The 14,330-nt window shown below is 39.0% G+C and overlaps 1 protein-coding gene across 1 annotated transcript in view; it reads right to left on the bottom strand.

The window, feature by feature from the left end:
• Nucleotides 1-14,330, bottom strand: part of klhdc8a (kelch domain containing 8A) — a 93,338-nt gene that overhangs the window by 46,612 nt on the left and 32,396 nt on the right. The window lies entirely within an intron of this gene.

The raw sequence follows: 14,330 nt of genomic DNA, 5'->3' as shown, positions 1-14,330 counted from the left end.
TGATGCAGGATTAGATTTTAAAATAATATCTCAAGCTTTGAATATCTAACAGAGCTCTGTTCATTCCGTCATCTAAAAGAGGGGAAGAGAAGGGCACAACTCAGAACCTATGATAAGCCATTGTACATAGCAAAACAATGGTAGACACTCCTCTGGTGAGATTAGACAAAAAAAACTTTTCGTGGGAACACCTAACATTGCACGTCAAGCTGAACACAGTGCCCATTGTAAAAAATGGTGGTGACAGCATTATGCTGTGGGGATAGAGAAGCTGGTCAGAGTTGATGGGAAGATGTATGGCGATAGATACAGGACAATCTTAAAATAATGTTAGCAGCTACAAAAGATTTGAGATTGGGGCAAAGCATCTTCTTCCAGCAGTACAACAACCCTAAACATCCAGCCAATGTGAAATTGCTGTTCAAACATGCTGTCCATCCAATGTAACACAACATAACATATCTTCTGAGGTAGAAGAGGCAAAAATTTCAGTCTTAGGTATTTACATACAACCAAAGACTTCTGGGGCTGAATACAAACACACAGACTTTACTTCAGATTATTATTTATAAAAGAATTTAAAACCTTGCAACCTTTTTCTCTCCCATTTACAGTTATGCTCCAGTAGTCTAGACTCTCAATCATTGCACAAAAACCTATTCTTTTTTATTGCTCCTAGGAATGCTCAGTGAGTTCAGTCAGCTAGAGAAACATTCACCTGTGTCATCCAGTGACGTTTGTTATATGGACTTCACAGCTCACCCCAGAGACTGAGGCCCATCTCTCCACAGTTGATTGGAAGAGCACTTAATTCAGCTGGGATGGACTTGGGTGGCTGACGTGGGCTGTCAACTATCTGTCAGTAAAGGAAATTGTTATTTTTCTTGCTTTCTTCACTATCCACCAGCTTCTAGTTTTGTATTGTGCAAGATAATTTTAAAAAGCATGGCTGTGTTATTAGTTAAATAGAATTTTTCCACACATTTACATGATATGCTGATGAAGACTTTATATGGTAAATAATGTATCATGCAAAAAAAGGTCCATCCCTAAAATCATGAATGTGACAGTAATTTCTTAACTACAGACACATCCTCAGGACCCCAATTAACCTACTTAGATGATTGCAACAAAGTAAGAAATACCAAGGGGAAGCCAACAACAGATTTTTCCACAAAAACAAATGCCTTGGAAAAGTATGCACTCATCCTTTATTTTCATTTTCTTTTGCATCACAACAAATACTGCGTTTTCAGCAGTTATAGTAGCCAAAACAAGCATTATCCTTGTACTCCGCATTTCCAAGTTGAACTGTCCATCACTTTTTGCCTCTTTGTCAAGGTATTTTTGGCAATTTGACTGCTGACATACAGTACATTAAGGCTCTGGCTAACATTTATTTGTTACAGTTGTTTACACTTTTTTTGTGTACACTATCATCGTGACTGGTGCTTATTGGGATAAAGATTAGATTTTCAAGTGCAAGTGAATGCATCAAAATATGCTATGTAGCACACCTAATTCCCCAACCATCTTGTGTGTGTGGCCAGTGGCAGATCACATCATTGATGCATGAAACGATGGAAGCAGCCGTTTATTGATTAAACAGAAAAGAACAAACAGGAAAAATGCAAACTCCACACGACATTTGAGGTTTTATAGACTAACGTACCAATTTTCTACATTTCTGGTGACAAATACCAACAATTCCCACATTTTCTGCCATGACATCATCGGACGAGGAGGCAGAGCTAATTTGCCTTGTAGCTTTGGAAAAACAAAAATAAAAGAAGGTGGCATATAACGTCATTAAACCACACTAGGGACGAAGCAGGGGAATACACTTGTCAGTGTGGCGCAGAGAGTGGCAGTGACACTGCATATGCAGCCGTAAAAATTTAACTTTATACGGACATGTCCAGCCAACATCCACTTTGAGTCCACCACTATGCCAATTGTTTTTCTGTTCGTCTGCTTCATTTCTGATTATATCCCAGCACTCATACTGGATATTGATGCATCTCAGAAACATTTAATGTCAATAATATAAAGTCAAAACACGTCTTAAATGAAATGATGTTAATAATTGTGTTTAGAGTCAGGGTCAAGGGTTATCCAATGCTGTACCAGGAAACTTGCTATTTTTACCTTCCTCAACTAAATGAAGAATGTGTTTATTTTCTCAGGGCCAAACAGCAGAGTTAAAAAAAGGGAAAATGGCTTAGGAATTACAAAATCTAAATGTGTGAAGAATCTTTTCATTAGTGAAGATTTAAATAAAATCAAAATCAGGTACTGTCAGGTAAAGATAGACAGAAGAGCATCATGTTCCAGAAGGAGTTCTGGAGTGTATTTGAAAATATTAGGTGATACATTTAAGAGTTGCAAGGGTAAAATATTACACTTATTAATATAGAACCACATGGCAAAAATATTTTTGTTATAATATGAACTACTCACAAAACGTTTAGGATATTTGGCTTTCAGGTGAAGTTTATGGAAAATGAAAAAAAAAAATCACTCTACGGAGATAATATATCATAAAAGTACAGCATTTAAGTAGAAGCATGCAAAGGTGATTTCCTCATCTCAAATAACAGTAGTGGGTATACCACAACAAAAAATTCCAGTGTCTCAATAATGTCTCATGTACCCTTGAGCATCAGTTACAGCTTGACAATATCTCTTGCTGTTCACAAGTCTTCTTATTGTCTTCTGAGGCATGGCATCCCACCTTTCTTGAAGGGAGTAAGTTAAGAGCCTCTAGACGGTGACCCAGCTGATCCCATACGTTTTTCATTGGATTCAGGTCTGGAGAAAGCGCAGGCCACTCTATTCGGGGTACTCCAGTCTCCAGCAGCTGTTTTCTAATGATGAGCTGGAGAATTGTTGTCCGTGACAATGAAATTAGGCCAGCGTTGCTCTTGCAGGAGCAAAATGACTGGATTAATAATGTTATTCTGGTAGTATGGGCTTGTCACTGTACCATTCACAATGTGCAGAACAGTTCTGCATTGAATAGACACAGTGGCTGATGCACAGCGCTCTCCTTAATGTCTCCAACATCATTGGCAGCCATCATTTCTGCTCAATGTGAATAGATTTTCATCAGAGAACAGTACTGAGGCCCACTGGTCCCTCGTCCAAGGTAAGTGCTCTCCGGCCTGTGCAAGGCAATAACGCCTGTGCCTGGTGATGAGGTCAGGTACCCTTGTATCATATCATTTGGTTCTGCAGGGCACTGTTCTCAGTGAAGTGGGCATTAGTGATAGATGTAACCAAAGGACGTTCACTTCCTGTGACTCTTCCAGTCTCTCTGTTTTTCTGTTGCAACCTGCTGATGATACTGACACACTTGTCTCAGTGGCCAATTCCATCTGAGAACATTCTTTGAAACAAACAACCCTCTGAGGCCTTCACAAACCAGCTGAGTTTATTCTGAAATTAAACTCCACAAATGTGGACTCTACTAATTAGATAACATTAATGTGCAAGTGGGAGCACTGGATTTTATATTGGGGTTTTGGAATAAAGCGGACAGAATGCAAAGAATACAAATGCATGCCATTCCAACTTTACAATACAGGAAAATCCAAATTCTCAGTTTCTAGTTACATGTCTACTTCCTAGTGAAACTTCTATTCATTTTGTAATTATTAATTTTTCATTACATTCATATATCCAGCAGGTTTATGTGTGTCAATAACCGAAACCAACATCCATTTTAATCTTCTCACACAGAATTATGTTGACACACTGTAGTCGTTCAAAACACAGTCTGACATAATACTTTGAAAAAAGACTTCAGCAGCACTGTTTTTAACACACCTTTCCCTTTCATCATGCATCTTTTTGTCATTGTTCAACCTGAAGTCTTAATCTTCTCCTCTCATCTTAGAAAAACCAGTTGTGACTCTGATGTGTCATCTCTCATGTTACATTTTCTTTGTTTCTGTAATGTCAAGCTCTTGTTTTTTTCCCACCCTGTCATCCCTCAAGAGCTTTCTGTTTCCTGCATGTAACCCACTTCTCGTGCCTACATGCAGTTTTCATGGAGGAACGGGGGCGGAGGTTTATCACTGTTGAGAGAGGAAATCATCGAGAATAAACCCACAATGCATCGCAGGGCTCATTGTGACTGCTTTCCCACAAATGTGGCCATGAAAGCAACATTCTGTATCATACAACACTAACCACTACAGCCAGTCAGGTAGCATTTGAGGTCACATTAAGGACTTTTAAGTCACATTGGACTGCTGTGCTTTAAACAGTTTCTCAATAATTTGTCCTTTTGAGCCTATATCCACCCTCCACTACAAAAACTCCCCCTTTTCCTTTTGTCTCCCGTTCTGTTCCACTGCTCTGTCTGCTTTATTATTGCGCTTCATCTACTTGTCACACCTTTGATCACCTCACAGATACCCGAATAAAGAAAAAAGAGAGAAGACAAAGAAGACTGTCCTTCAAAATAAAATCTCCCTCATTTTTTTGAGTGCAAGGACAGGTTGCCATAGCAACAGTTGGGTTCCCCTCAAGAGCTTGTTTTTTCCCCACACGTCTTTTGCACATGATTGCTTATCGCTTGGATTGCTGTTGATAAGAAAGAAAGAAAGAAAGAAAGAAAGAAAGAAAGAAAGATGAAAAACAAAGAGCGGGCTTTCCTGCAGACTGATCCCGGCAGGAGAGAACTAACTAAAGAAGCTGGGTACTTCTCACCCGGACCGGCTCACAGGGTGCATTTATTGCAATCTGTAACCAATTTAGTTTGCTGTATGATTATATATTTTTTTCTTTTAATTAACTGCTTGAGCAGCTTGAGATCAACAGTAAGCCCACCAGCATCATCTGAAGTGATTCCCAATCAGCATGCCTCCAAGTTGAAACTTTTAATTAGGTTGTGTATCTGCCCTTCCCCTGCTCGCGTTCTAAATGGGAATCCTTAGTCTGTAAACGAAAGATAATGAAGAGAGTGTTCACATCGGGTCTCAATCAGGAGAATCTTTACAACCATCTATCCAGGTCTAAAAGACTACAAAACATCAGGCAGGGATAACAGGATGCCCAGCTGGAGGAATATCTGAAGTCATAGATGCTGGTGATTTAGCTCATCAATCAAATCTAATACATTTTTGTTGTAATTTCCTTGTAAAGCAAATAATTTAATTATTGAATGATCCCAGTTTCTCTGGAACCATTCAACAGGCTAGTCTAAGAAAATAATTAAACAGATAAAATACAAATATATAAAAAACATAAAATAGCTAAAGCATAGTCTTGTTAGGGATGATGCCTGACAGGAGAAGTGAGTAACATTAGCATTAAAAAAAACTGTAAAAGCGCTGAAACCCTAAATTACTTTAAATCAAGATTGAAAACATATTTGTTTAGTGGCCTTTGACTGTGCTAGCTAAACATGATTAATTAAGCTTTCAGTCCAATTTTTATTTTCTTATGATTTTATCTAAATTCTTTTAATTTTTTAGCATTTTTATTATCATCTTATCATTTGAATTATTCATTTTTATTTTCTTTAATTATGTGTTTGTTAATTATTTAATTACCTTCATGCCACTGTAATGTACTTTTCCTACTATGTCTTTCTCTTTTTATCATGTACAGCACTTTGAATTGTCTTGCTACTGAAATGTGCTATATAAATAAACTTGCCTTGCCTCATGTTTCCGTTGCTCAGAAAGGCCACGGACCATTTATTTCAATCAGCCTAATGACATATAGGACAGTTATGAAGAAAACCGCAGTACACCTTCAGTCTAGCAGTTGTCTATCTCAATTTACTCCCTTTAAAAATACTCTTAGATAATAAATAATTTTTTGTTTCAACTGATGAATGATAGTAGATGATTACTCTGATGATTTTTGCACTGGATCCATAACCAGGAAAAGTTAAAATGAAAATTTTACTTTAAATTTTTTACCAAGTTGCATCAGGCCAGAATTAACTAACATCAACACTTATTTTGTTCTTTTACTATAAACTAATTTCATATATCTACAGAATTTAATTTCTTAGAATAATAAAAAAACAAAACAAAAAAAACCATTTTTATTATATTTAACGTAAGAAATTTGTAGTCAGTGAAGTAGACTACACATGAGGGTGAAGAGGATCCTGGAGGGCTTCTGGGAAACCTCATCCAAACCTGGAACTGTGATCTCTCCTCCTGCAGAACCGTCTGCATAAAACCATGAAAAATGGAAAATAATAAAGAGTTCATACTCCACTAAGTTTGGTTTACATAAAAAGTCAGTCTTAGGGAAATGTGTATTTTTTATGTACAAGAAAAGTGAAAAATCTCATTTGAAATCATTAAGGGGTAATGTTTCTGACAGAACTGTGGCAAAATAGTTTATGATTAATTCCTACATTAACTTGAAATGTCAAAGATTTCCCAGGGAAAAATATAACAGTTTTTATTTTGGTACTTGCTGTTATTCACCTACCCCTGAGCTTCCTCAAGAAGTACAGTCTGCTCTGTCCCTTCTTGTAGATGGCTTCACAGTTGCATCTCCACTCTAGTCTGTTGTCCAGGTGAACACCGAGGTATTTATACTCCTCCACCACCTCCACTTCTTCTCCCATGATAGAAATAGTTTTTGACCTATTCCTGTTTCTTTTAAAATCTACAATTCTCTTCTCTGTTCTTTATTCACATTCAACATGAGATGATTGCTTCTACACCATGTCTCAAAGTAGTCCACCAGCTCCCTGTACTCAGCTTCTTGTCCATCTCTGATCCACCGCACAACTGCAGAATCATCTGAGTATTTCTGTAGATGACAGGAGTCTGTCTTGTACTGGAAGTCTGAGGTGTACAGAGTGAAAAGGAATGGTGAGAGTACCGTCCCCTGTGGTGCTCCTGTGCTGCTGACTACCTGGTTAGACTCCTAACCCTTCAGTCTCACAAACTGTGGTCTGTTTGTCAGGTAGTCTTTGATCCAGGAGATTGTTGAGGCCTCCACCTGAGTCTTCTGGAGTTTCTGACAAAGCAAATCAGGTTGGATTGTGTTAAATGCACTGGAGAAATCAAAGAACGTGATCCTCACAGTGCTGCTGGCTTTGTCCAGATGACAGTGGGTTTGTTGAAGCAGGTGTATGATGGCATCTTCAACTCCTACTCCACAGCGATAAGCACACTAAAAGGGTCCTGATAGTTTATTGTTTGCTTACTCAGGTGGGCCAACATGAGTCTCTCTAGGACCTTCATGATGTAGTGTTGGACCATGTGTTTGCTGAATACTGGACCATTTGCACGTTGCTGGACGCCACTATGCCCTTTTCAACGTCATCTGCCATTTTGTACCGCAGGATAGCCTGTTCCTACAAATCCCGGTGGGTACCGCGTCTGATATGACGGGGCGTCCCAAGTCTGACGTCACAAGACACTATATAGGAAGGTGCCCATTTTGAGGGCTCGCCTTCAGCTGAAGACCGTGATGCGGTGACCACGCAACTGAAGCATCATCTGGAGAAGAGTCCCGAGTGGATTTCATTTATTCTCCTTCGTTGGCCAACGAAAAATTCATGAACGAGGTTTCTGGAATGAGAAGGCCAGAAATTTCACTTTGCCGATCGAAGACGTGAGTTTAACACGTAACCAAAACCACGGAGTTTCAAGGAGACACAACTTTCCCTATGTGCTCGGTTCTAGTCGACTGCTGACGGTCAGATCATATTTTTCCTTTTGGCCAAGGAGGACAAAGGACAAAAATTGACTGCTCTTCCTGAAGTTAACTGTGGACGCACATTAACTTCCAACTTTTTTTTTCTCTCTTCAACTCTGCTCAGAAGGAAGACAATGACAAGTAAAACCCATCCTTCAATTTTATGTCTTTCTTAGAAAGTCTGGGCAGGGTACAGGAGGTTTTAGTGCGATTAGATTCGCCATATAATCTAAGGTGTTCTGAATTATATGTGCATGTAACCTTTTTATTGAAGCTTTGACGTGCCGTGTTGGATGTCTGGAAGCCGCTGTGCTACCCAGCTTTGTGTGTGTCTTGCAGGGTTATTTACCACCTGGGAGCAAGCGCAGGTGCGCTGTGAGACTGGACTGTTATAATAACCTCATGGTGAAATTCACCATTTCTTTGTCTTCAACTTTACTGCCTACTAGCTTGCCGCCAAAAGTTTTATAACGCTTTGTGTGCTCACCCCCGCCCAGAGTTGGGGGATGTTTTATGACTGAATTGCAGTTTGAGCTCCGCTCCCAACCTCCACTCACCACCACACCCCTTTGTCATATTATCATTTTGGCCATAACTACTGGTTGGATCCCATTCGCATCCACTGCTGTTTTGCTTTATTTTGTTTAGTTAGATATTTTAACCCCTTTTTGTGTAGAACTTTGCATGTTTGAGTAGGTGAAGATTATTAAATCGGAAGAGCGGATTGTATCAGGGCTGTAATTTAATAAATATTCACATAGATAAAGAGAAGGCGTTTTGTGTTTATTTTGTGCAAGAGTGATTTGTAAGTCAAAATAAGGTTGAAGTTCCTCACGTTTCGGCAGAAACAGTGACATCTCTGGTAATAGTTATGAATTATTACTGAGTATTTAACGGTTGTAATTATCAAAGGCGTTGAGCCACAATTACAACACCAGAAGACATCTCTGGTCTCGATTCATAAATGAGGATTTTGGTTAAGAAATTAATTTTGTCAAATTATGATTTTTAATTATAATTATTGATAAAGATTAATTAATCAATAATCATAATTCAAACAGTAGGATGTCAGGGCAACAGGTCTATAGTCATTGAGGACTGATGGGTGAGTTTTCTTTGGTACCAGAACAAGACAAGAGGTCTTCCACAGCACTAGAACCTTCTTCTGTTCCAAGCTGGAGAAGTGCTGCATAATAAACAGAGCTGATCTGCACAGACCTTCAGGACTCTAGGGCTGACACGATCTGGACGTGCAGCTTTTTTCCTGTTCAATCTTTCCAGCTGTTTCTTCACCTAATTTATTAAGACACAGGTGGAAAGGGGAGGCAAAGGGAGCTTAAATGATTTTATCCGTTTTTAATCAAGCCTGTAGGGAGTTGATCCAAGGTCTCTCTTCCTCAGACATCTTATAAAACTTACAGTTTGATAGTCGCAGAAGAAACATAGGTGACCAAATGAACGACTGTTATGATGCAGAAGATTCAGGACTAAATCCAGTTTATGAGTTTTGTAAAGCTCATCAAAAATCTGACATGAGTGAACTTCTCACAGTCACACTTGCACACTGTGACAAGACACCACCTGCATATAGACCGAGAAGATGAGCTGTCAAATATACACAACTAGACTGTTACCATAGCAACCAGGGGCAATAGAGCAATACATCTTACATGAAGCAAATCAGAGGAAGATTTTAAACACCCATAAGCCTGTAATTTGTAAACTGTCAGTAGAAGCACCATCAGTGGTGGACCCTATCAATGCACGTCTGTAATACACTAGTTTAATATAAAGGTGATATTCGCTCAGAGACACAATATTTAGAAACAGAAAGAAGATGACCATGGACTGTGTCAAACTGTGATGCAGTCACAATATTTATGTGTCTATGATGATAATTGACCATTAATGATTTAGAAAATTTTGAGAAGTCAAATCGTTATCTGTGTCTTGTGAAAGTTTCTATTACACTTTGTTCTCTTAAAACCTGTATTAAATTTAAAAAAAACTGATTGCAATTGTATTTTTGTGATACCAAACAAAAAAATGCTATTTCCAGTTATTGTGTTTTCTCGCAGAGGTTTTTCAAACAGCTCTCCAGTAAACTCTATTCAAGATCTCTTTTTGGAAAGTAGGACATCTAGTAATACTTGTAAATCCTGAAGAGCATTTGTATTGTTTTTGTAGGACTGTCTGTTGTAACAACAGTTGTTTTTTTAAACTTTTTTCCGTCTTTTCTTCCTTGCCTTACCTGTATGCCTCAAACTTTCTTTCTCCTCCAGATGAGTCCCAGGACCTCCCTGCATTGTTTTCTTATTCGTCTTTTATCAAATAAACATAATCATGCTGATCAACAGCCTATTCATTGATTAGTTCAGGCACCAAAGTCCAGAGTTGGACCCCAGAGGTATGACTAAGGACGCTGTGCAATGCTACAGCCTGGGAGAAATGTTCTGAGTAATGAGGACATGCCAAGTGAAGACATAACCCCAGAGACTTGCAGCTGTAAATGGGGTGAGGAAATAGCTTTACCTAACATTGAGTTTGTCTTCTCCAGTTCACAAAAAAGTGTTTTGCACCTTCAAAGAAACTGGTGTGCTTTCTTGATCAATACATCAGCCTTTACAAAAACCCATTTTACTAAAAAAATGCAAGCAAAAGAATAGTAAAAATTCCCTAAGGGGATTCATAATTTTTCAAGACACTGTACAAGGCACTACATGTGCCCATTTTGCTCCTGTTTAGATAAGGAAATTCTGAAAACAAAAAGACCATATTTTTGTGAACAGAATAAGGCCTGAAAGTGAAGTAGTTTTTTTTCTACTGTGCTGTTTAAAATTCTGCAGCAAACCTTAACCTGCTGCATGTTGAACATTGGTTCCAAACCAATAATCTCCAGTAATCTTCCTTTTAAGTCAATCTTACAGGTTTGGATGTGGGATATGCTTTGAGGAAAAAACGGCTGCAGTAACTTTCTCTGTCTAACTCTTTTAAATACAGTGACCTATTTTTTATCATACAGAGGTTAGATAAAACACCTGGTGTGCTTTATTCTGCTCTACTAATGACCTGCTTCTGCTCCCTCTTTCATTCTTCTTTTTTGGGAACACATAGATCAGCAAGGGATCGTTTATTGACTTCTGTTTAATTAGTCTGCAGTATTCAAATTGGGCATCTGTGCTGCAGTCTGTATCTGACCTCACTGCACAGCTAAACTTGCCAAAATCAGTTTGGGCCTGCATGTGTACGCAAGTGCACAGTTGCGTAGATGTGAGTGGACAAGTTTTATCACACAGACAGTCTTTCACACCAGCCTGGTTTTAATAATGCCACATTAGTCCCACTGGCAGTTTTGATATTACCAGGTCTGTTTTGTACTGTTTCAGCTCCTCAGCATAGGTCAAATTCTATTAATAAAGACTTCACAAGATGAAACTCCGCATACATAGAAAAATGAAGACAGCACATGTACAGCACTGTAGGGTATTCTGTATTTTTTCATGTGAAAACTCAGGAAATGTGTAGAATGAAATACCACTGTTCACTAATGCAGTAGGAATAGGAAAGTTTTCTAATTAATTAACTGAATTAGTGCTTTTGAAATAAATAAAAATGGATATTGTTAATTGTTGTCGTACATTATTGTCCTTTTATGACCTTCTGTTCTTTTTGGAAAAACAATATAACAATCTTAGACTTGTTTTTAAATATTCAAACCTTTCTTATTCTGAGTGAGGGAAAAATATAGAACCTGTCTTTTAGCCAGGTAACAGGTGGGGGAGGGGAAGCGCTGTGCGAGTCAACCATCCACACAGTGAGACAACTATAGTCACTCTGGCACGTTCCCTGGCATCTCACCTCTTGGTATTCCTTGATGCAATCTCAAGCCTATTCTGAAATTACAATTTACTCCCACAGACAAGAAACACCAAGATGAAATGGAGTAAATAAAATGAAATACGGTATTACACTTACAATATAAGATCAAAAGAGTAACAGTGTTTACAGAACGGGCACACAGCTGGTCCTATGTCATTAGTGTGTAGTAGCCACTGTATCCTCTTCTGTGTATAGTTGGTCCACAGTTGTTGTATGTAGCCCTCAAGATCTGGCAGACTGGGTTGAAACTGACAAACAAGCTGAATCCAGTATGTTAGTTAAGAGGAAATTAAGGGGACCTGTCTACCCACAGAAATCTAGGTTTGTAAAAACAGTAGGAGAACAAAGGTATTGTCTCACGAGTGGTAAGACATGCGGATGCAGGATGTCACAGATGCTGTCTGCACTGCACTCCTAATTACTATGGGTGAAGTAATTTAGTGCCAAACAATAGGAAATCATATCTCATGATTCCCAATGCCTTGATGGCAGGAGTAATGCCAGTGTGTCTCTCCACAACATTGACAGAATTAGTCCTCAACTCACCATGGTAATCTATGGTATTACAACACTGAATCATCTCTGAAACACCATACAATGCCACACATCATAAAGCTTCCCAGAAATGGCATCATGTCAAATACAGCCAACTCTGATCTGGGGTTAATAACAGCTATCAAATGGGATGGTGAGCCCGTAATATGGACATACCAGTTGTTACAAGCCAATGTTTGTTACTTTTTTAATTTAAAAAATATTTTTCAAGCTCCCAAGTAGAAAATCAGATCAGATAACAAGCTAAAAAATAATCATATGTCTCATAAGATTGCTTGCTGGAAAATGATGTCTTCTGTTCAAGTGGCCACTAAGAGAAAATTGTGTGGTATAAACCAGTGAATAGTACACTGAACTATATAATAAAATGCTGAATTTCCCTCAGTGCACCATGACGTCTGTTTCCAGTGTTCCTTACAATCACAGATGGTGTTTTTCCAAAGATGCTCTGCAGATGTTAGGAAATAACAGCAAATGCTTACGTAAAAAAAAAAAAAAAGGATTTCATCTTGTGTTATAAAACCATAAATTAAAAAGTCAAGAATGGATATTTCACAAGGCATGAACATCCTTCCTAAAACAGTTTTTTTCCCAAATTAATAGATTATCATCATTGTAAAAATATTTTTGTTAAAAAGTTACTTTTATTTAATTAAACCTGCTGGAAAAACTTGGAAAAACAAGTGCTGCACAAACTAAATTTAAACAGATGGCGCTTAAACATGAACACCAACTAAAATCTCATTACTCTGTACTTCTGGACCACCTGACTTTAGAAAGAAGCAGAAGAATTCAGTTTAAGATAGCTAAATTTCCCAAGACAACTCACAGCGGGATTTGCTGTGACAGCAGGGGAGTCCTTCTTGATGGTCATTAATTAACGCTTCCACAGGGAAATAATTTTTCAGACCGATCACTGGCGCTGACTGAAAGAACAGAAAGCGCTCTTCTTTCCTTGAGATAATTATCATTCATCTTAACACCTTTTTCTTTGCTTCCTCTCACAAACAAGGTGTCAAATATTCTGCGAGCAGTGCATCTTTTTCCTAATGTCCTGTCATAACTGTAGAACATTTACATAAAACTATGGACATCTAGTTTACACTTCAGTAAATTGGTATTCCTACTTGTTTTAAACCACAGATCCAAAAAAGCCATTATTTTAAAGCTACTGAAAGCTAGTTTTTCTGAGAACATGGTTTCAGAGTCCAAGGGTATGTTTTATGTTTAGAATGGAATATAGAGAAACAGGACTGATAGCCAAGGATACCATAGGTGAATTTAGCAAAAATCATATAAAAAAAAGGAAAAGAAGCACAACTCACTCCATTTCTTTTTTGTGGTGTTTTTTTGTTGAACAGATTGGACTACATCACTGCGTCGTGGGTTCCTGAGAACCAAAAGACCGAGATCCCGGATACAAGTGGCTGAAATGAGCTTCCTCCGCAGGGTGGCCGGGGACTCCCTTAGAGATAGGGTAATTTACCTACAATTAGTGTAAATTTAGGTATGTTGCAAATTAACAATCAACATTAGGCTCAAATTCTCCAATCTCAACTATGCAGATTCTTTTATCCATCCATCCATCCATCCATCCATCCATTCATCCATTGTCTTCTGCTTATCCGGGATCGGGTCGCGGGGGCAGCAGCCTAAGCAGAGAAACCCAGACTTCCCTCTCCCCAGCAGCTGGGGCCAGCTCGTCCGGGGGAATCCCAAGACGTTCCCAGGCCAGGCAAGAAACATAGTCCCTCCAGCGTGTCCTGGGGCTTCCTCTGGGCCTCCTTCTGGTGGGATGTGCCCGGAACACCTCACCGTCCAAGAGGCATCATAACCAGATGCCTGAGCCACCTCAAGAGGCTCCTCTCGACATGGAGAAGCAGTGCCCCCATTTCTTGAGCCTCAACGGTTCCGCTGCAGATCTACTGAGCTCCAGCGCATATCTGCTGGGCTCCGCCACGGATCTACAGGGTTCCGAGAGGTGGACAAACCCAATGTGAGCCTATAGATTATTTTGGAAGAACCCTAGGCTTTAGGGCCCTCTGAGCTCTTAGGCCCATGGGCAAGAAAGTTCAGCAATCCATACATACTTTTACCTAGTCACTTCACTGCCTGCCTATTGCTCTTAATGTGCATTCACAACAACAGCTACTAAATAAATAATTCACTTTCTATTGACAAGAGCTAGTAATCAGACTGCCAGCATTGGCTCA

Source organism: Girardinichthys multiradiatus, chromosome 20 (genome assembly GCF_021462225.1).
Source record: "Girardinichthys multiradiatus isolate DD_20200921_A chromosome 20, DD_fGirMul_XY1, whole genome shotgun sequence".
NCBI lineage: Eukaryota > Metazoa > Chordata > Actinopteri > Cyprinodontiformes > Goodeidae > Girardinichthys > Girardinichthys multiradiatus.
Note: the sequence above shows the minus strand (reverse complement) of the source record. Positions and strands in the feature narration are given on the sequence as shown.